Consider the following 23867-nt stretch of genomic DNA (forward strand, 5'->3'; position numbering starts at 1 on the left):
ATATTGCCCTTATAGACTTTCCGGGTGGGATCATCTTCATCCATACGGATTAAGTGACCCGCCCACCGTAACCTATTGAGCCGGATTTTATCCACAACCGGACGGTCATGGTATCGCTCATAGATTTCGTCATTGTGTAGGCTACGGAATCGTCCATCCTCATGTAGGTGGCCAAAAATTCTTCGGAGGATTCTTCTCTCGAACGCGGCCAAGAGTTCGCAATTTTTCTTGCTAAGAACCCAAGTTTCCGAGGAATACATGAGGACTGGCAAGATCATAGTCTTGTACAGTAAGAGCTTTGACCCTATGGTGAGACGTTTCGAGCGGAACAGTCTTTGTAAGCTGAAGTAGGCTCTGTTGGCTGACAACAACCGTGCGCGGATTTCATCATCGTAGTTGTTATCGGTTGTGATTTTCGACCCTAGATAGGAGAAATTGTCAACGGTCTCAAAGTTGTATTCTCCTATCCTTATTCTTGTTCGTGCTTGTGTTTGACCAGTGCGGTTTGATGTTGTTGGTTGATTCGTCTTCGGTGCTGACGTTGCCACCATGTATTTTGTCTTGCCTTCATTGATGTGCAGCCCAAGATCTCGCGCCGCCTGCTCGATCTGGATGAAGGCAGTTTGAACGTCTCGGGTGGTTCTTCCCATGATGTCGATATCGTCAGCATAGGCCAGTAGTTGGGTGGACTTGAAGAGGATCGTACCTCTTGCATTCACTTCAGCATCACGGATCACCTTCTCGAGGGCCAGGTTAAAGAGGACGCACGATAGCGCATCCCCTTGTCGTAGACCGTTGTTGATGTCGAATGGTCTTGAGAGTGATCCTGCTGCTTTTATCTGGCCTCGCACATTGGTCAGGGTCAGCCTAGTCAGTCTTATTAATTTCGTCGGGATACCGAATTCTCTCATGGCCGTGTACAGTTTTACCCTGGCTATGCTATCATAGGCGGCTTTAAAGTCGATGAATAGATGGAGCAACTGTTGTCCATATTCCTACAGTTTTTCCATCGCCTGCCGCAGAGAGAAAATCTGATCTGTTGCTGATTTGCCTGGAGTGAAGCCTCTTTGGTATGGGCCAATGATGTTCTGGGCGTATGGGGCTATCCGGCCTAGCAAGATAGTGGAGAATATCTTATAACGATAAACATTCAAAAAACCCTGACTTACTTATGCTTCCAATTATGTCAACCGGCTATTCTGAAAATAACTGCAATAAATATATTTGCAAAGTTGTGAGAAAATAGTAATAATTACAATTAAAATCAATAAAATATTTTCCATCCAAATTTTGTTGAAGGTTTTCTCTCCTTCATCCATACGGAGTCGGAGTACCAACTAAATATCTCCCTATCATCAGAGAACTAGCCTGGAACCGTTTGACACATTACTTCGGGCTGCCAGCGCTCCTCAGCATCTCTCTGACAATGTTGTTTGCAGAGAGCGCCCCTGTGTCTGCATAAAGCTGATGGCGACAGCCATCCGACCATTCACAAGAGGAAAAGGTGTATTCAGCGTCGTCCGCCAGTCCATTGCAGAACACACAGTCAGGAGATCGAACCTTCCTAATATTGTGGAGGTAAGACTGAAAACCTTAGAAGAACTTAGAAGTTGGGTAAGGAAGTAATCAATCTCACTATCACGGTCGGTTCTGAGACAGTGTGATAAGCAGACGCCATCCGCAAAGCTCCCCGTCTCTGCGCTTGAACAAGGCGTATACGATGCACCTCCATGTCAAGGGCATTAGCCCGTACCTCCGCACCAAAGAGCAGAACGGACTACGTTACTTCCATAAAAAGACGTCTCCTAGTAGATATATGGCCCTCAACATTCACCATTAGCCGACTCAAGGTGAAACCCCAGTGGCAGTTCTGTTCGCTGCTGCTTTGATTTGCTAGAAGAAGCTCATCTTCGAGTCGAGCAATAAACCAAGGCCTTGAACAGCTGGTTTTGATTCTATAGTCAACTCGCCTATCGATATGAAACACAAGGTCGGGATTCTCTTTCTGGTCAAGATGACTACTTCGGTTTTTTCAGGGCAAAACTGAAACCATGAGCAGTCTGCCATCCATTTGCCCGTTGCATCAATATGTCCAAGTCTGCTTTGCGCTTGTTCAACTCTGCGTCCGGCAACAACTGTATAACCGACCAGGCGCGACTCTTCTGGCATATCGAGTCTTAGTAGATTTTCGTAGGAAGCATTCCAGAAGTCTGCCTCTAGGATCTCCTCCTCTGGCACTCTAGCATTTCATAGAGCAGGAAGCGGTCTTTCAGATAATCCCTCAATATCCGCAAGAGATAGCTTGGCACCCAGAAAGAGTTTTCTAATGTGCCTAGCATATCTGTCCATCATACAGAATTAAAGACATATCTGAGTGAGTCTACTCCTGATTAGCTTTTCGAGCGCTTTCCCGTCGGTATGCAGACGGCATCTCCGGGTCTCCTTTTCCCTTGCTGATCAGCGCGAGTCTCGTTACCTTCCAGCGACAAGAAAAAGTGCCCTCCTTCAGCAAAGCTGGCCATTGACGTAACACCGGTTTGTAAACTTACACCGGGATGCCATTAGAACCTACCGCTTTCTTGTTTTTCATGGTTAGAATCGCTTCTTCGAGCTTTCTTTTTGTGAAAAGGGGCAATTCTCTTCGCTTTCCACGCTATTGACATCAACCTGTACAGGATGCCTGATGAATAATATCCGTCAAAAGCGGTCCATCTGGTCAGTACTTAGGATGCAGGGCTTCCGTAGAGTCCCGATTTTCCGGATGATAAGCTTATAGCCAACTCCCCACGGGTCCTCATTCACTTCGTTGACCAGGTTTTGCCAACTGCGAACTTTGTTTTTATTTATCGCACTCGGGAGTCTCCCTTTTGCTGATCTATACTCTGCCTTTATGGCGCATACCTCCCTTCATAGGTCGGCGATTTCTCCCATCCCCCAGTGCATAGAAGGCTCGTCACGGGTGAGAGGCATGTCCCATTCAAGCGCCCTAGCATTAAAATCACTGCCTACCAAGATTCACCCCTCCGTGCTCGAAACGGCGGTGTCTCATTCGGCATGAGGTAAACCCTAAAAAACGTTATCATTAAACACCGAATCCAGACAAACCCACGAAGTCGAAAGTCTTCCCGAGCCCAGATCGCAGCAGTGCCCGATAGGACGAGATGCCGTGAAGCCGGGTCCTTGTTTCGGTATTGCTCGCTGATTAACACTAGATCTGCATTTACCTCCGCAGCGAACTGCGGTAGCAGCTGGTGAGCGGTTGCACTACGGTGCATGTTAATTTGTAGGATGGGGATCATGCTAGTCGTGCCTTAGCCCTTTCTTGTTCCGCCCTACAGATTGGATACCGTCCTGAACCCACAGTGTATACGACGCTCTCATCAGACGCACCACCTATCCGGTTTCTTACAAGTTGCAGACGTGTGTCCATAATCCAGTCAGTTGTAGTGCTTGATGGGGATTATCCGCATTCGTACCCTGAGTACTACCCATCCAGTTTTGATTTTCCCGTTGCTAAGGAATTTCCTCACATATTGCTCGGGGACTTCTACTTCGTTTTTGGCCTCGAACATTAACAGAGGTGATACCTATTTGGGCTTTGGTTACCTCTGGATATTCACGTTTTATGGCCTTCTTCACTTCGACCTTTCATGTGAGGCAGTCAAGACCTCAGGCTTCTAGAGAGCACGTAGACTCTAGATTAGGAACGACAGCCTGCTTCCTAAGTAACCTCTTGACCGCTCCGCAGAACGTACTCTTGCTAGTTGTCTTCGGGCCTCGTTTGATGAGGACTTCACCACCTTTCGTGTTTCGTATGGAAGACACTTCTGCTCCCATTCGGATTTCACTAAGAAAGCAGAGCCGACGACCTAGTCCTTCTTCGTTTCCTCGTCTTTTCTACTACTGGCTTTTGGTTTGTAGCCTCCTTGTCTTTGGACAGATAGGTCTCTGGCGGCGTAGCCAGTTGTTTCCTTTTATCTTTGCCTTTCTTTTTTGGACCCTGGAAACTATTCGGAAGGAGGCTTCTTCAGGCACGTCTTCCTCTTTTCGCTTTCTCTCCAGTTGCTTTGCAATGAGGGATTAGATATTGTCTGCTATTTGTAGTCTAGCCTAAAGTTGATAGACCAGTAGCTTCCTCCAAACTACAATTTTTATTTTTCAATGTAGATATGATATATATTTCGAGAGCAACTCACCCCCTTCATCAGTACCTTCAAGCTACCAAAAGCTTTGAAAAATAAAAATTGTATTATAGTTTGAAGGAAGTTGCTCTATCATCTATCTGCGATCCGATTGGCGCTTACAGTGTTTTCAGCGAGAAGTGCAGCTGTTTCTGCTTTCCACGCCTCTTCCGCTATACTCTACGTTCGCCGTAAAAGGAAATGCGGTCCAGTAGTTCTTCCAGTTCCATTAGCCCGTTTTCGACACCTTTGTTGACGTTCTTCTTCAGGAACGTTGCCGACCGCATACGCTTCACTACTACCCCGCATTTCCTGATGAGCCTTCCCTCCTCGGTTCTAGCTAGGACGGTCGACTGCACTTGCAATCGATTCGTGTCCAAGTCCACCTGCTCAGAACTAGCGTTTTTTTTTCGGAACAGGGGCACTACCGGGTATTGGAGTTGCCGTCCCCGCACTGTCAGTCGCGTAACTTGGTAAGGCTTCCCTTTATTTGGGCGTTCCGGTATCACATCGGGGATTTCAGCCCTCACTGCCTCTTTTGCTGGTTTCTGCGGTTAGCGAGGTATTTTTGTGCTGCGCCCAAATGCAGTCAGCATTTCCTCCCCTGATATTTTGTCGATTTTTTGCCCTATTATGATTATTGTCCATGGAAATTTCACCAATGTGCAGGGAAGCCAGCTGCAATTGTCAGAAAAGAGTGTACCCGCGGGGATACCACCCCTACCCCAGTTCCCTCAGGCCAAACCTACGCTTAGTTGATCCCGGAACTCACGTTCCGTATAATGCGGTCTACAAACAACGGTTCAATATACACTACCCAACCAGGGTCCCGAAGGTGCTGGCTCGTGCTCCACTTCACAGCTACCACCTTGGCAGAGCTAGGTTCACATCACCCCATCGACGTCGACAGAGAACTGTCGGCGGCTCCGGGGACTCCCAGTGTGTCCCGACGTGTAGTGGTCATTCGCGGTTCGCTCTTCACTGAGAGGCTTTCTGAAGTCTACTAATTAGGACACAGGTATACTGCCAGCTGGGGGCTTTCAACAATATAATTCACATCCTGGATGGATATGATCAACTGCTTCTACCAATGAAGATTTAATATAGAATTGAACCCTAGTACATAAAATCTCATAAAAACTGGTCCCTTGTTTGGTAGACTACTAGATCAACTGCAATCCTTAAACACATTTCCCTTCCTGAAAAGTACACCTTTACAAAAAATACTTACAGTGTGGCTATTAGTGTCTTCGTAGCGAAAAATCCCAAGGTGAGTGAATTAATTTCGCAAATTTTGTGCTTCATTATTCATACAATCGCAAATCCACACAAAAATGTTTTGTTTACCCACTAATCCCCTTTAGCCTGGAGGTAAATACCTTACAAGATAAAGAGATAAGATTCAATCTTCCCCGTTTGGACTAAGAGAATAGAATGAATATGAACCATTGGGGGCAGAATAAGCACAGCATAAGATAACTGAATCCATGTTCCCATCAACAGCTTAAATTTATTCTTCTCTTCTTTCTGGCGATGAAGAAGAAATGTATAAGCTTCTCAAATGACTGAAACACAAGATTGTGATTTTGTACATAGGAAGAGGAAGCTTGAATGACAATACCTTTCATTATGTAGCCTTAAACACTATACAAGCCCCAAGCCAAGACAAGAAAAGAGAAGGAGAACTCTAGCCTACAAAAAGGTATGGGAATAGAGAAGAGGAGCGTTTGCTTCATAGGGAAAAGACAAGGCATGTAATCCAAAACTTAGAAGATGATGAAGACAAGTGCAGCCTAGCCAGGAATAAAGTTTAGACAATAACGACACTTCTATCTAGCAAAACAACAATGAAGCTTATAATGAAATAAGTTGTCTTTCATAGGTTCCTTATTTTACAACTTAATGAAGATCTGACCCAAGAACACTATACACAAGAGATTCAACTCCCAGCATATTCTTAGAAATTTTATGGAGACGGAAAAGTATTGCACTCGTTTGACTGCGCCGAGAGTTGCTTAAGGCAAATTCCGCGGCCACTGTTAGTGCCGTGTATATGAAGCAGTACATTGATGTGCACCCACGTCGTTGCAAGCACATGGCTTCGGATTACTACGAGCATGTGGCAGTATCTGTCATAACAATAGGCAGCGCTTGCTTCAAGATTCATTTCGGATTAATGGTAATGGATCTTAATGGAATACCCAAATAGATGATACTTCAAAATGTCTCTATGGTAAGTTCGGTGGTTCTCGGTAATAGATCCATGTTTGCTCTCCTAAGAAGTGAGGAGGAAATAAGTAGTTGCATCCAAGATCAGTTTTTTGGATGCATCCGTTTCCTGCCAGGGTAAGATGAAGAAATACACACAAGAAAACCATCATAGACACATCGGCACACCAATACCACTTACCTACTTCGTCCCTACTCAAAAGGTGCACAATAAGATCTCGTTCTCCTTTGCCGCTGAAGTTGCTCCTCCTGTGTATAGTTTTCTTAGACTGACCCCACGTTGGGCGCCATAAGTAATGCAAATATATGAAGGGGATACTCTAAGTGAACATTTGAATTGACTATGTTCAATCAAGAGAGGGTGAAGTTCCAAAAAGCATCCGTATTGACTAATGTCAATCACGAGAGCACAGTTATCCCACAAACCCAGAATGTTGACAGTGCAAGTCGCAAAATGGATGAAATAGCTGCCTCGCTCAAAACCGACCGTGAATTAGATAAAGCGATACTATCCTTCTATTGGCGAGTCTCCCTTCCTTCCCATTTTAAACCAACGCTTCCCATTTCGAATCAACGTAAAGAGATTATACGAGGGGGACCCATAAGTTTCGGGAATTACGCTGGTGTGGGCAGGGAGAATGGGGGAACCGTTAGTGTTACGCCACTTGCGTCAGTGTGCGAAGTTGTGTCGCTGTGAGTGCATCGGTTCGCCTGTGAGATTTTTTTTTGTAAAACAACTTTTTACATTTCGGCGAAAACGTAATGTCGAGAACAACGCACGGCTGTAAGATTTTGTTTCCTGTTGGGGAAATCGGCCGCGGAAGCTATTGTAATGCTTAAGACTGCTTATGGGGATGCTGCCTTAAGTAAAATCAGAGTTTACAATTGGTTTTCACGATTTAAAAATGGAGAAATGTCTATTGAAGACCGACTTTGTTCAGGACGCCCCCCAAACGTTAAGAACTGATGAAAATGTGAACAAAAACAATGTTCTTTTTCGTGAAAACCGTTGCCGAACCATTGATCAACTCTGTGAGATGTCGGGAATGTCATGGAGTTGAATTCAGAGAATTTTATCCGAAGATTTGCACATGAGAAGGATTGCAACCAGATTCGTCCCGCTCCTTCTTACAGATGAGCAAAGGGAGGCATGTTTTGAGTATGAAAATCAGCTCGAAGGGGACCCTGAATTTTTTTCCAAGGTGATTACTGGTGATGAATCGTGATGCTATGGATACGACTCAAAAGGAATATGAAAGGAAAGCGTTTTGCCACTGTGGCGAAGGTGACACAAAAATCGCTAGAAGGCTTAAGCGTTGTAGTCGAAGGCAAATACTTTGAAGGTGATCAAAATTTGGTGTAAAAATATTGAGAAATAAAGAAGTTATGACGAAATTCCCGTTTTTTTTTGGGTCATCCCTCGTAGCTGTTTATTTGGACGAGATAAGACACTTAAAGAGAAGATGTCAGTAATTTGAGCGTCAGACTTGAAGAAATGGTTGAATATGCACTCAGAAGGCCTTGTAAAATATGCTTGGTACAAAGAGTAAGAAATACTTCAAAACCTAAGTCCAAAACATATTACCGACAGTGCCACCAACTAAGAACGCGAGATTCACCGATACGGCCTTCCAACGTCAAGGGATGAGGGTCGATTACGAAAAGGGACTTCCCTTTACGAAAGGTGCTCATGCCAGATCCTGTTGCAACCCCTGAATTTTTCACACCTCCCATGAGTGGTACCCGAAAAGTCTAGAAGGGCAATATCTATGGTAGAAAAAGAAGACGAGACAGACCCTACCTGAGATGGAACGATGGCGTAGGTCGGGACGCCAGACAGATTTTAGAGATATCGAATTGGTGGACCTCGGCGCAAAACCGGGATGTCTGGAGTTCCTTATTCAGGCAAGCTTAGACCGGATACCGGTTCTTGTGCCGTTGATGATGATGAGCCATGAGGGGTAAAATCGCATCAGGAGCTCATACCAGATTATTTGTTTCGGAGCCCATAGAGAGAAATGCCGGGCTCAGAGTAAAAATTATCTGGCTCCCCTATTATCCCTTTTCTCTTTTTTGGAGCGTATTAATTGGCTTGAATTTAGTGTGAACGATAAAATATTTTGATTTTTCCGGCACCAGGTGAAAAAGGATCATTTAAAAAATATGAACTCATTTCCCAAAGTTTAAGGTGATTTTTATTCATTATGAATAAATTTTAATAATTTGACCTGTGATTTATGGTGAGAATTCATCGAATTTCGAGGCTGCTCAAGTCTCCTAACACAATTTAAAGATCAAAACGAAGATCGCCCAGTTGCATCAGCATCAAATATTGATGATATGTGATATAAATTTCAAAATTCCGAACAAATCATTGCAGTCTTTATGCTCAGATATATATAATTGGTCGCTATCAACCTCATTTGCTGCAGCCATTCACAACGAAGACATCTCGAGCCTGTCGTCCACTCAATTAAATGCGAAAATCATCTTAACAAGAGGTCAATTGAAGTATCTGAATCAGAAATGTAGGAAGAATGGCTCGCAGCCTCTTCATCTGCTTTGTTCCTTTTCATCGGCGTGTTCTTTTGCCCCCGTACAAGTCAAGATTACACTTCACCACTGAACTCAATTATTTCATTAACATTAGCCAGATAGATATGAATGTAGGAAGTTTGCATCGGGGGTAGTGCGGGCTTCATTTCCATCTCTGCTCGTTGGCCGCATTGTGCATTTCAAGCCTTCATTTATGAAGAGGCATCAACAGCCTCACCGGATGCTCAAATACCTTTGTTGGAATCTTGTTTATTCGATACTTTCTGGTTTATTGTCACACGCGGATGGTATCTATTACGTGTTGCGTGACGGATTCAAAAATATATCAATTTTATGGGAATTGTTCCCTGGAACATCCATACACCATGTATACATTAAAATGAGAAAGAAGGGACTATGTGGATGGCCTACACTCGACAAATGAGTGAGAAGGACACATAAAAGATGTACTTTTGCAATATTTAAATTCAGGCGACTCATCAGACACGGCCTCACCTCTGCCCTGGGAGCAGCGTAACTGAAGTGGTTCAGAGCTGTTTGCTCGCTTATATTAATTCGTCAACACGCCATGGGTACGAATTATATTCAACTTAAAAATCGCATACAAGTTTTGGCCTAAATCGGCTCAAGATGAAGTCCTTTTTGTTAAAAATAGCCCTGAGTCCGCCAGAGAAAGTCTCTTCCTAATTGGTCGACTCCGCGATCAAGTTGAATGCGGACTCATGGCTTCCTCTATTCTTAACAAACAATATTTATATTTATTGATATATGAATCAGTTCTAAGGCATAATGAGAACCCAAAGATCCCGTCCCGTTATCAGCTGAGGAAGGAAATTCCGAACAAGATTGCCACCCTCTGTGGGATCCCTTGTCTCAGGCGCTGTATTTATGTTGTGAGATTTTCGACTCCACGTGTATCGTTGAATTTTTGGGCTTTAGAGTTCATCCCCTTAGGTTGGTTCCTTAAAAATGCCAAATGATTGTTTAAACTTTTGCACCGATTGTGGAAAAATTGAGAGAGGGGCTTCCTCGATGGTATGGTCACGTAGTTCGCACTAATCGTCCAGATTGGTCTGCGCATTGAAGTCGATGATTAGCGACCAAAAGGCCGGGCGAAACAACCGTGGATTGGCACATTGGGCCAACTGCATCTAAATCAGGCCTTTGATGGAACAAAATGGTGCAACCGATCAGGACGAGCCGACCCTGCTTGTTAACGGAACAAGAGGTAAAGAAAAAGAAGTAAACAAATATTTTCATCATGGCAAAGTTTAAATTCCGAGTGATCTCGGGGACCCGGGAAGGATATGTTGGAAAAAGAGGAAGTCCCTCTCTCTAATCCCATTGAAGGAATTCGAAGCCTCTCCCTCCTCCGTTTAAAAGTTGCGGCGTTTCAAAATGGAACTATTTTTATGTTTCTGCATTATGCAGGGTTTAATTTTTAACAAACCTCTCCGAGAAGATTAAAATGCTATGAAGAGAGTAGTTATAAGTTCCCTCTTTCCAACGTCGAAAATCGGGTAGCCTTCAAGGGGGAGTATTTTGATATCATCATGGTAAAGTCTGATTTTTCATCACCATCACTGGAGGAGGAAAGGTGGAGAGGGTATCCAAGGGAAGAGGAAGGTTCCTTCCTCTCTAACTCGTGGCAGCTCAAAATGGAGCTATTTTCATATTATTAGCAATTCTCCCTTCATGTTCATCGCCTCCCAAATCACGTAGACAATTTCTGTACCAATAAGTTTATTAATAATCGGAAAACATCCCCACTTTGAAGTTTCATAGCTTTTTATAGGCATAACCGAAACTAGTTTTCATCGGTATACTTCCCCCTTCATCCTCCATACCCATACGATATACACTGCACATTTTGAGCCTAAGCAGTAAGATGGTTGCACTCTGAAGGGTACTTCTTTCCCTATTATGGTATCTTGGTTTTGTTCCTCTGGAAAGTCTAGAAGTAGCAGACGCGGATCCAGTGTCGGATTATGGCTGATAACTACAGCAAGATGCACTCTTATGATCTACCAGTCGGTTTTTGACAGAATTTTAGTTGCGAAATTCCGCTCCTGATTGAGAAACATCACATACCAATGAAGATTTCCGCTAGAGAGGAGAAGGATATTTACGAAGGACAACTATACTAAACTCTGGCCGAGATGCCGTAACACTTGACTAAATACTGAAACTTGAATCGATGAATGCAAGGAGCCGAAAAATCTCTTGATTACTATGAATGGTAATTAGCGCGACGTTCGTTACTGGGAAAAAGATCGAGAAAGGGTGCTCGCCATGGCAAAAAAAATTGCACCACTGCGGTTGCCAGGGAAGCAGAAGCATTGTATCATCACAAGGCTTTCAGGAAATGGGGATATGGAAAGGTACGAATACGGACTGCTCCTCCGAATAAGTTTTTCTTTTTTTGGGATATGAGGAATCCTAAGTCCACACCAACTTAATATCGGAGGGGATTAAAAGGAGGGCTACTAACCTCAGTCTGTTTTTGGTCGACAGAACCCTCGTTTTAGGTTTAGTATCCAAGTATTCAAAAAAGATAGCAAATGGTTTCGTCCAAGGTATTAGGCCTACAAATAAGTTCTGTCGGTTTTCACAATAGATGGCGTAGCTTGTTTTTTATTCCATTGATCCACATTTCCAAACATTCATCGGAAAGCTACTGTCAATAGGCACAAACGTCAGTATAAATTATTTAATTGAAGTGTAAACAACAATACTTTTTTCATCAACGAAAATGGCCAATTTTGTACCAAATAATGTGTTTTTGCGGGGAGTTCTACTTCATTATTTCAATATGAAGAAAAAAGCAACCGAAAGTCATCGCATTTTGGTGGAAGTTTATGGTGACCATGCTCTATCTGAACGAATGTGTCAGAGGTGGTTTGGACGGTTTAAAAGTGGCAATTTTGACTTGGAAGACGAAGAGCGCGCCGGACGGCCAACAATTTTTGAAGATGAAGAATTAGAGGCATTGCTCGACCAAGATCTATCGCAAACGGAAGAAGAACTTGAAAAAACACTTGGGAGTCACTCAGCAAGCCGGGAAGCAACGGGAATGATCCGAAAGGTCGGAAGTTGGGTTCCGTATGAACTGAAGCCAAGAGACGTCGAACGCCGTTTTTTCACGTGCGAACATCTGCTCCAACGACAAGAAAGGAAGGGTTTTCTGCATCGAATAGTTACTGGCGATGAAAAGTGGATCCATTACGATAATCCCAAGCGTCGGGCAACGTGGGGATACCCCGGCCATGCCTCATCATCGACGGCCAAAACGAATATTCATGGTGAGAAGATCATGCCGTGTATATGGTGGGACCAGCTGGGTGTGGTATACTATGAGCTGCCAAAACCAAACGAAACGGTCACGGGCAAACTCTACCGACGTCAAATGATGCGTTTGAGCCTCGAACTCAAGAAAAGACGGCCGCAATACCAGCAAAGGCATGATAAAGTTATTTTGCAACATGACAATGCTCTAGAAACGTTGAAATGGGAAGTCCTACCCCACCCGCTGTACTCTCCAGACATTGCTCCTTCTGATTACCATTTGTTCCGGTCGATGCAGCATGGCTTGGCTGACCAGCACTTCTCCAATTACGACGAACTCAAAAAATGGCTCGATGAGTGGATAGCGGCCAAACAGGCCAATTTTTGGCGCGATGGTATCTATGAATTGTCTGAAAGATGGAAGAAAGTTGTGGCTAGCGATGGGCAATACTTTGAATAATGAATGTATAACCAATTTTTCACAATAAAGCTTCAAATTTAAAGAAAAAACCGACAGAACTTATTTGTAGGCCCTATAGAAGCAACCCATTAGATGCTGCTTCACTTCTGCTTTAGCTTTTTCATCCTGTGTCTGTATTCTCCTCCAACTTGCCCCCTCCCCCATTTCTCAGGCCTCAAATTGGCTAGGTATATGGAAACTATTTACTGTAATGAAGAGGAGTAAACGGCTAAAATGCATAGACTTAACAACGGACATGCCTTAAATACTAGCCAAAAGAAAACTCCTAAAAAACAGAATAATAACTACCTATGAAATTTAGGCTTAGCTCACTCTAAACACTTCACGTAATTTAAAAACAACAACGACGTCAAGATGCCTCGTCTGTAAAGCATAAGACGTGACTTCTGTACTTGCTTTATAAGATTTTGTGTAAAACAAAACCTTGATAAAATCGGTTTACTGTCTGTCTTTTTTTTGAGGAGGTGGAAATCTTCAAAACATATTGGCCTGGACACGCCAGCGCTAATGTGCTCTGGGTTCTCTGGGGCTCCATCACAATTTGAGCAACCGGGTGAGGTATCCACTTTACACCTGTACAGATGTGCACGATATCCTTCATGCCCCGTGAGTAAACTCGGCAAGATTAGAATTAATCCCACCATGTTGTCCCTCCAACCACTCGTTGATGTATGTCTATCAATTCTCTCCCAAATGTTCTCAACACTCCTGCCATCTATTTGCAAATCTCTCCCTTCCGCGCTCTTCATTTGTGATAAAGGGGAGATGGACCTGATGTTTTATATGTTCGTCATCTCATTTGCCAGGATATCCATTGGCATCATTCCCGAGATAACCAACGCCGCTCACCACCCTGGTTACATGCACACCGCGGCCCTTCCTCACTCGGCATCATCTTTGTCAGTGCATGTTCTTTCGCAAACATAATGCACGTGTTGATTATAACTAAGCTTTGCGTCTATCATCGCTTCTAAGTATTTGATGGCAGGCTTACAAATGATGATATGATTTCCAATCTGAATACCGGCCTAATTTCTTTTACTATCCTTGGTGATGAAAACCATTCCAGTCTTTTCCTCCGCAAGCTTTAGACCAGAACTCTCTAGCCAACCCATAATAGCAATGATCACTTCGCATGATTATAACTCAGTATATTCGAAATCCGTTCCGACTACAACCAGTGCTATGTTGTCGGCGTAACCCACCATCGTGGTTTCCTCCAGAACCGGAAGATTAAGAACATCGTTGTACATGACGTTCCACAACAGTGGGCCCAGTACAGAGCCCTGTCGGATATCCGCGAAGATAAAGTACTCCTTCCGCTGTTGCTGATAGCTACGAGATAGGTGAAAATACCAATCTTCGCCAGAGATTCCCACATTAGTTTCTAATTGTCTGACTTCAATGCATTTCTCGACGTCAAGGGTCACCACCACGCAATATTTTGCTGGTGCTATCCCTTCCGTGAATTCCATCCTTGGCCAAGTCAGTAACCAATTTGATGGCATCAATGGTTAATCTGGCTTTATGGAACGTATACTGCCTATATGAGAGGCATCCTTCGCTCTCAACAACCCGGAATAATCTATTGTAGATTATTCGCTCTAACATTTTCCACACAGTGTCCAGAAGACATATAGGTTTATAGGAGGTTGGCTCACCTGGAGGTTTAGCAGCCTTAAGCAGTAGTGCTAACTTTGGCTGCTTCCACACCGCAGAAAATTTAAAAGCTACTTAATTACTTGGGGTAAACTTTCTTTTTAGTTTCCGACATAGTCTCCTTTTAGGCTTATACACTTTGTCCAACGCACTGTAACAAGTTGGAACCTTATTTCCATTAATTTTGCGACCAAGACTGCTCAGACTTTATTCGTGGGCCAATGGTGGGCGTTTTTCTTGAAGATCGGTTTTCAAACGATGCAATAACAATGAATAATATGCACCTCTAATAGTTGCATCCTTTTCCAGATAGTCGATGAGGATTATTCCTTGCGAATACCAAAAGACAGTCGCCATAATCTTTCCGGCCGAAGGAAGGAACCCTCTTCTGGCGCAGATTCCAACTTGTTAACCCATTGTTTAGATTGTTCCTTGGTCTCGGTAATGTACTGGCGGCTCCAAATTTCCTTCACAGTGACGAAACAACGCTTAAGCCGTCCTTGCAACACTTTACACGACTTCGTTTTTGGTCAATCGTGAGCAATCGCAGCACCCATCTTGCGGCTCATGTCCAAATGTTTATAAAAAATATTATGTACCCGTTCATTGGAGATGCTCATAACACTAGCAATCTCATGCACTTTCAGTGAGTGCTCTGCCATCCATCAACATATCACAGATTTTATCAATGATTTCTTCAGTAATAACCTCAATAGGACGTTCAGAACGTTCAGTGTCACTTGTGCCCATATGGTCGCTCCAAAAATGTTGAAACCACTTATAAACTGTTCTAGTCGAAGGTGCAGAGTCGCCATAATGTTTATCTGGCCTCTCGTTAGTCTTCTGAGGTGTCTTGCCTTTCACAAAGTAATGTTTTATCACCACACGAACATCTGTTTCGTCCATTTTTTGAAAATCACTCGACTTCCTCGATTCAAACGAATGCCAAACATAAAGAAATAGACCGATCTGACAGAAAGACGTGTGTGTTCTTTCAAGATGTGCGATTAACTAAATGTGGCTTCGATACGTGCCAGTCGTACCATCTCTCTGGTTTTGCACGGACTTTTCAAATGACCCTCGTAATACATAAAAACATAGTAACAGCAAAATTATGGTGGAGAACTAAACTTAGGTGCAGGTCAAGAAGACTATACACAGGAGGAGAAACTTTGGTGGCAAAAGGGCACGGAATCGTATTGTGCACCTTTTGGGTAGGGACGAGGAAAATGGTGTTAGTGTGTCGGTATATCGATGTCGCCTAGATGGTTTTTCCCACAGTAGATCTACTATAGGCAGTACCCTTACAAAAATGACCCCACTTGCAAATGTGCTTGCAGAAGCTTATCTGCACACATCAGAGACGCTAAACAAGGAAAAGGCATAGTCTTCGTCAAATCGTATTGGTAAGAGAGAGATCGGTGAGCTTCTGCTATTCTGGTACTACGGCGTGTTCACCCATATAGCAAAAAGTTGTTTCACGTATTCACTTATACATAAGCAAAAACTTGCCAATCTCACCAATACATTGGCAAGTCCGGGCGGTATGTCAAACACAGCTGATCGGGTTTTCGGTACATCTCCCTCATGCTCAAGGGCAAAACAATTTGAAATCGTGTGTACTCGCACTGATTTCCCCCCTTGAGGGGCAAGGGGGAGTGGTGAGGTAGCTGTCTAGTATCTAACTGTGGTTTTTCCTTTATATGTTTCTTTATCTTATACCAGCAGAGAACGGATGCATTCTAAAGATTGCTCTTGGATGCATCTGCTCATTTGCCCCTCACTTCCTACCAAAGCAAACATGGATCTATTGCCGAAAATTTTGCACGTGTTTGCTTTCACCAAATTTCCCATAGAGTAATTTTGAAGCATCATTCGCTCAGTGGTTCCATTATGATTCATTACCATTAATCCGAAATGAATCTTTAAGGAAGTTCTGCCTTTAGTTTCTGCTGGAAAGTGAGAAGACAGTTGCCATACACGGCACTAACACTAGCCCTTATGCGCGGAATTTGGCTCGCGCAACTCTCGTCGTGGTCGATCGTGTGCAAGACTTTTCCGTCTCCAAACAATTTCAGAGAACGTGCTGGGAGTTGAATCTGATGATTTCTACACGCTACAAAAGATAAATTTGATGAAGTATGTCTCGTTAGATATGAATCAAAGTTTGTAGATTTCAATGTGATAACGGAATCTAACTAAGTGGATTTTGAAGTTTTATACTTATTTATGGTAGTCGCAGAGCATATGATTAACAGAGTACTTGAATGCGAAAAGCAACATCATATATTAACCACAATTTTTAAAACACAATCAGAGGCATTACTTATCTATGTACATTCATTCGCTATTAGATAAGGCGTTCCATCTTCAACTCAAATTAGGGGTCGTCTCAGTATTTGGCTAAAATATTAATTTATGTAAATTACAGAAGTCGTAAGGTTAACCCAAATATATTTTTCGTAAATTCCAAACACTCCTCATTTATGCACTCAAATTTCTTATGAATTAAACTGTGCACTCAGTGCTTATCAGTATCTTATCAGTGGAAAATAAGATTCGTGGATTTTCACATACCCTTTTCTAAAATTATCAATATTTTCCGTAGGAAGGAGCCAAAGTTCAAGTAGTTTTTGATATGGCATGAAATTGTAAATGTATAGAACAGAAGTACAAAAGTATTGAATGGGAAGGGAGAAAAGAAATGCTTGATATTAAAAGCGGAAACCTTGCCTTTGTATCGCGCTAGCCGCTGCAGACTAATCCAGGAAGATAAGATTTCTAATTAGGTTTTGTGTTTTATAATCAGTTACTCTATCTTTTGATTATGCCCATGTTTGCTGAACTTTTCACTTGGGAACAGTAAGCAGTCAAAACAAGATTGAATTACATTAGCCTCCGACTTTGGAACAAACAGATTTTAATACATTCAGATTTGGATTAAAATGGGGTCGTCGGCGCCCATAAGAGTGTGTACTCGTATATTTACTTCCCAATTTGCATTGTTCCGAATGGTTTTTGGTGGAGTTTTTGGAATCATTACATATATTTGCTCAAATCTGCATTGCATAGGTACATGTGGATGTAAATATTATTCAAAGGAATGGCAGATTTACTAGAATTGGAAAACAATTTTAGGAATCAGCAGACTTTCTCGGACTCTGGAAAATTTTGGATATTCTTCGTCTAGAAAATTATTTGAAACAAGTTAGGAAACCAACCGGAAGTTTTCGCTGGATTGAAAATTCAAACTTGACCATGGTGATACCAAAAAAACCCACATTGAGAGACCAAAAATTTTTAAGCGGAAGTGACCGCCACGAGTTTTCATCAGGGTGGAAGAAAGGCGCCCAGATGGCTTAATGATTAGAGCACTAGGCCTTCGTAGCACAAGGGCACGGTTCAACTCTCACTGGTGTCAAGTCAGGGTAATAATCACAGGCAAGCGTGATGTTGACCATGTTGCCTCCTATTGGATACCGTGGTCCTGTAGTGCACGGTTAGGCTCACCCCACAGACAAGTGCGGAACAGCATCTATTCGGCACCTAATCGAAACCGTATAGAACTGACTGCTTCCACGACACGAATAGGTTTTATCAGGTTTTAATACAGTTCGAATTCGTGTGCAGAGAACAAAAAGCAATCAAGGCTTTCACACACGCATGGTTCAGTTTAGGTTTTGACCTCACAGTGGGTGAATATTAATGAATGAATTAATAAAAATGAATCCCCCGAAAGGGGAAAGGGTTTCATTCAGTTTGGTTTCTTTTAGGTTGCGACCGAAAATAAACTGAGTCGAATGGATCCAGATATGTGTGAAACAAGCCTTACTATCTTGAAGGAAGTGGTCTAATGTGCCCTGATTCAATTGGATTGTCGCGACAACGACTATTTGTATTCTTGAGTTGTCGTAAACTCAAAAGATGCCGGATTTTACCTAATACTAGCACTAAGTGCCAAGCATTTAGGCTCGGACGATCCTACCTCCCTCCACTGGTAAACTGATAATGACGGTTTGTGTTACACCCTAAGCTTTTCGTAATATATTTGCTGCTGACCCTTGAAGTCCAATAAGGTCGAGCTCCTTTTCCAAAGCCTCGCGAAACTCCTTCTTGGTGGTGACCCCACTATATCCTTGCAGACTATAGTGATCTCCGTGTGCTTGCCCTGATTTTTTCTTCCTGTCCCAAGGACTTTTCAACTTGACTTCTTGAGTTTCAACATAAGGTCTTCTTTCTGAGATCGTCCAATACGGCTAACATTATCCCCCAAACTGCCAAGTACTGGGTCTGCTTTCACTCTCTTGAGAATGTCAGCGTATGACCCTTCACCTCGTTTGGAAGTCATAATAATCTCCGGTCGTATTCTCCTCTTAATTCTCTTTTCCCGAGCCACCACCTTTGTCCATGCTTCCACATCCTCCTTGGGGGGCCCACATCCTCTCCCCGGAATTGCGGGTACATGAGTGTCGCCAGCAGCTTGAATTGTCCTCCTTCACTGCTCCAGTTTTTTGGGAGTTGTACCCTCTTCCTCTTAGAAGTTTGCTGGCCAGTTAACTTGCTCAACCATTCGCACAGCGTCTTCCCCGGTTTTTCGGCTCCCGAGTTTTGGGTGGGCGCCATTTATGTTGCCTGGTTTACTTTTTCCCCCGATGCCTTCACACCCCTTTCATCATGACCTTTATATTTTGGGAGATATTCCTGCGTTTCTTTATGAATGCAAAGTTCCAAGATTATATTACCTAGTGCCCCCGATTGGTCGCTGCACCTTGTGTCGCTAAGGTAGTTAATCAGCATTGTTTCCTCCTTCATCTGTTCCGCTGCACTCTCCCCCTTGAGAGTATCATTTTGATTTTCAGGTGCCTTTGGGTGTGACCTGTGAAAAATTGACCCTCTTCTGAACGAGCCCACCAATGGAACTAGTTCTACCCCCCTCCAATGGGCTTGTAGCATTTGATGCCAGAGTAGCCAAGGTTCCCACTACTGGGCCACTGCAGTCGTTGGATATCAACGGCCTGGATTCCGTTTGCCCACTCCCAAAAACCGCCGGTGCTGGTTTTCCAAATTTTAATTTTTTTTCTTCTTTTCCATGTTTGGCTTTATTTCTGGGTATCCCTCCCATAGCCAATTTTTATCCACGGGTGGAGGTTTTTGTTCCCACCTACTTGGCCTACGAATACAGGCACATCTCCAGATGCGTTGAGCATCTTTAGACAAGTCCGAAAGCGGAAGCTCGGCGCTTCAAGTATTAAAGGTTTGGATATAAAATGAATATACCCGATAATAAATTCAATGTGATGTTGACACCACAACTTTTTTTTAGATTTTTTCGGTTGGGTAGTTTCTGAAAACGTGTCCTTGAAGTAATTGACTCATTTTCGACCCCTGTACTTCTTCCTATTGGAACCAATGTCAAAACTATTATAATACCTGCTTTGGAAAGTACTAAACGAGACCTATCCCATACCTACCCATACCCTACGTGACTATATATGATGAAAAAAATTGTGCAGCCCCTTTTTAGGTGTATTCGGACCCCCTAAACTTCAACGTGCACTAATGTTATTCACCGCATGGATAGGGGTTCAGTAGGTATACCCATTTCTGGGAAAACTGCGTGTGACAATAAAGCATTAAAAAGATGGCACGGGAAAAGAAATAGGAAGGGGGTAGGATGGGTAGCATGCGGAAGAGGAATGGGGATTAGAATCTAAGATGGACGCTAATGATGGGAAGGCTTAAAAAATTGGGAGTCGAAGTAATTGCATGGCCTTGAAAAAAAGTGGATTGGGTTCGAATTAATATTTGATCAGAGAGGTGAGAAAATGACGTGCAAGAAAGGCGCCAATGCATGGGGTTTGGCAGGGTTCGTAAAGGATCAGGTTGGAGATGTATTTGGAGTGGTTTTCGTTTTTGAAAATGTTGGCGCAGTGGTGAAGGACTCTGCTCTCTTTTAGGTGGAGTCTTTCTATTTAGGTTGGGGAGCTACCGGACTAGAAAATCCTGTTTATATCAAAACAGCTTAATTTTTTAGGAGTATGGATTTTGTATTTTAGAATAGGATACAGGACTTAATCCTGGTAGAAACCAGGGGAACCGCCAGGGAAACATGGTGTTGGATATTAGCTAGGGATTTCCACCCATCTACTAAGCTAAGAATTAGCATACAGGGGTGCGGATGGAAATTGAGGATCTCCGAAAACTTGAAAGTGAGTCCGTATTGCCATATGGAGTCCAAAGCTTTCCTTAGGCTTGGGAGACAGACTGGGTGTCCAGCGATTGATAACGAGAACGCTATCACTCTTGAGGATAAGAAGTGTGGGTTCAACACGGTGTTTAGTTAGGTTGGCGAATTAAGATTCGGGAAGAGTGTTGTTGGAGTCATAGTGCTCGTCAATGGAGGATTTAAAGGTTCGCTCGAAAATTCTTGGCGAAAGAAGATAAGATGGAGATAGACCTGTAACTATCAAGATTAAGGGGGTCAAGGTTCTTGTTGGGGATGGGAGTAATGCAATCGGTGGGGAAATAAGTGGTTTGGAAGGATGTTCACTTTTACTATACTCCACCAAGAGGTAAATGGCAACCATATATATGTGTATGTCTCCCCAGTTTAGACAGTTTCGCTCTTTTAAAGCATTCACTTCCAGTAACAATTGACAGCGGTAGATTAAGTGACAGTTAGTTGCACCATGGTGCGTTGAATTATCTCTACGTATATACCCGGAATTTGCTTCTCGGTGAAAGAGGATTCGAATGTGACCAAATTATGACGAAGGATCACCGTTAGACCTTTCGCCCTAATTTGGGGGGAGGGGGAAGGTGAATCAAGTGCTCTAAGAGTAAATATGATACGAATATAAATTATATTAGAGACGAAAATTGACTGATTCAGGCCTAAGCCAGCAGAATTAAATTTTGTTTAAGGATTGAACACGAGCAACGTTACAGATCATCGCAGCGGCTAGACGAAGGACTATCTTACATTTAGTGATTTCGACACCGCGCTTTCGATTGCCGGACCCCGAGCTTATCAGCAAGTTAGACGCCTCCGGTAGTTATACCCGTGCTGCAGATTTTTTCTCTCCTCATTATATGGTCTTGCATTTTTTTAGATATGAAGGCGACCAGTTACACCAAGTTGTTCATCAACTTGTGCTCAAGGTATGGGATCGCGATCCAATGCCTGACGATTGGAAACGAGTCATTATCTGTCTCATACATAAAAAGGGAGATATCACACAGTGCAGCAATTATAAAGGTATCACGTTGCTGAGTACCATCTATAAAATATTCTCCGCTATCTTGCTAGGCTGGATAGCCCCATACGCCCAGAACATCATTGGCTCATACTAAAGAGGCTTCACTCCAGGCAAATCAGCAACAGATCAGATTTTCTCTGTGCGGCAAGCGATTGAAAAACTGTTGGAATATGGACAACAGTTGCACCATCTATTCATCGAATTTAAAGCCGCCTATGATAGCATAGCCAGGGTAAAACTGTACACAGCCATGAGAGAATTCGGTATCCCGACGAAATTAATAAGACTGACTAGGCTGACCCTGACCAATGTGCGAGGCCAGATAAAAGCAGCAGGATCACTCTCAAGACCATTCGACATCAACAACGGTCTACGACAAGGGGATGCCCTATCATGCGTCCTCTTTAACCTGGACTTCGAGAAAGTGATCCGTGATGCTGAGGTAAATGCGACGGGTACGATCCTCTTTAAGTCCACCCAACTACTGGCCTATGCTGATGATATCGACATCATGGGAAGAACCACCCAAAATGTACAAACTGCCTTCATCCAGATCGAGCCGGCGGCGCGAGATCTTGGGCTGCACATCAATGAAGGCAAGACAAAGTATATGGTGGCAACATCAGAACCGAAAACCAACCAACCGACAACATCGAATCCCACTGGTCAAACGGGAAGAATAACGATAGGAGAATACTACTTTTGATTGTTGTCAGCTAACAGAGCCTATTTCAGCTTACAAAAACTGTTCCGCTCGAAACGTCTCACCATAGGGTCAAAGCTCTTAGTGTACAAGACAATGATCTTGCCAGTCCTCATGTATTCCTCGGAGACTTGGGTTCTTAGCAAGAAGAATTGCGAACTCTTGGTCGCGTTCGAGAGAAAAACCCTCCGAAGAATTGTTGGCACCCTACATGAGGATGGGCGATTCCGTAGCTTACATAACGACGAAATCTATGAGCGACACCATGACCGTCAGGTTGTGGATAAAATTCGGTTCAATAGGTTACGGTGGGCGAGTCACTTAATCCGTATGGATGATGATGATCCGGCCCGGAAAGTCTATAAGGGCAATATCAATAGTAGAAAAAGAAGACGAGGCAGACCATGCCTAAGATGGAGCGGTGGCGTAGGTCAGGATGCCAGACAGCTTTTAGGGATATTGAATTGATGGACCTCGGCGCAAAACCGAGATGTCTGGAGTTCCTTATTAAGACAGGCCTAGACCGGATACCGGTTGTTGCGTCATGGCTGCCTCCACGAGAAGTGATCAACAAAACCACATTCAGATTTACGATGCCCCGTTTATTTTTTTATCTTTACTATTATTAATTTAGCTTCCGTATTATTATTTTACTGCTATTTTATCATATTTTGTCTGAATTAGCGGTTGCGGCAGACTATCATTATTGTCATTTTATTATTTTCCATTTTTATCTTTATTGTTAGTAGTTTTATTCCTGTCATTATTATTTTACAATTATCTTATCATTATTAGTAATTTAATAATTTTGCGAGTTAATGCAATCACTGGGATGATTCTGTCTAATTAAAACGAAACAAAAGAGTTTTGATAGTGTGGGGGTGTGGACTAGATAACAAAAAAACTCGTTAGGAATCCCCGGCAATATAGAATGCATATGCAGAATTGTGTGTTTCTACATATGTACTTTAAACCAGACCGCATAGAGTAGTCTGAAACTGTAAAGGCTTAAGGGGATGATCCCGTGTGAAGGCCATTTTTCTTTCCCTTTTTTTTGAATTTTTTTGCGAAGAACTAGACGAAGATATAAACAATTTACGGAATATCGAAAAATCACTTTGCCCAAATACATTTTATCTAGATACATTGATTAATGCAAAAAACCGATTCCTCGGACCCAAATACGGGATGACCCCCTTAAGGCATAAAAACGTGTAGCTAACAATATTATGCGAAATTTGGTATAACTAAATTCTGCAGGCACCAAACTTCTTTGATTTTGGAGACACTGGTTCCTGGCCCAGCTTTCTTCTTTGCAATTTTAGATAATTTGGGAGTTCCAATTCAAGTAGAAGTCTTCCTATTTACACATGTATCAAAGGAATGGATTAGCTTTAAGCGATCTTGTAACCTATGTTGATGCAAAAGGTTTCGTTTTGTAATGTATGAATAATTTAGAATTTCATAGAAGTTCATCGAATAATTGTTCATAATAATAATTCTATTGTTTCTTT

The 23867-nt window shown here is 42.9% G+C and overlaps 1 protein-coding gene across 1 annotated transcript in view; it reads left to right on the plus strand.

Moving 5' to 3' along the window:
- The window catches only part of LOC119647110 (protein peste-like), an 86001-nt gene that overhangs the window by 38624 nt on the left and 23510 nt on the right, over positions 1 to 23867 (plus strand). The gene's annotated exons all lie outside the window — the stretch shown is intronic.

Source organism: Hermetia illucens, chromosome 1 (assembly GCF_905115235.1).
Source record: "Hermetia illucens chromosome 1, iHerIll2.2.curated.20191125, whole genome shotgun sequence".
In the NCBI taxonomy this organism is placed as follows: Eukaryota; Metazoa; Arthropoda; class Insecta; order Diptera; family Stratiomyidae; genus Hermetia; species Hermetia illucens.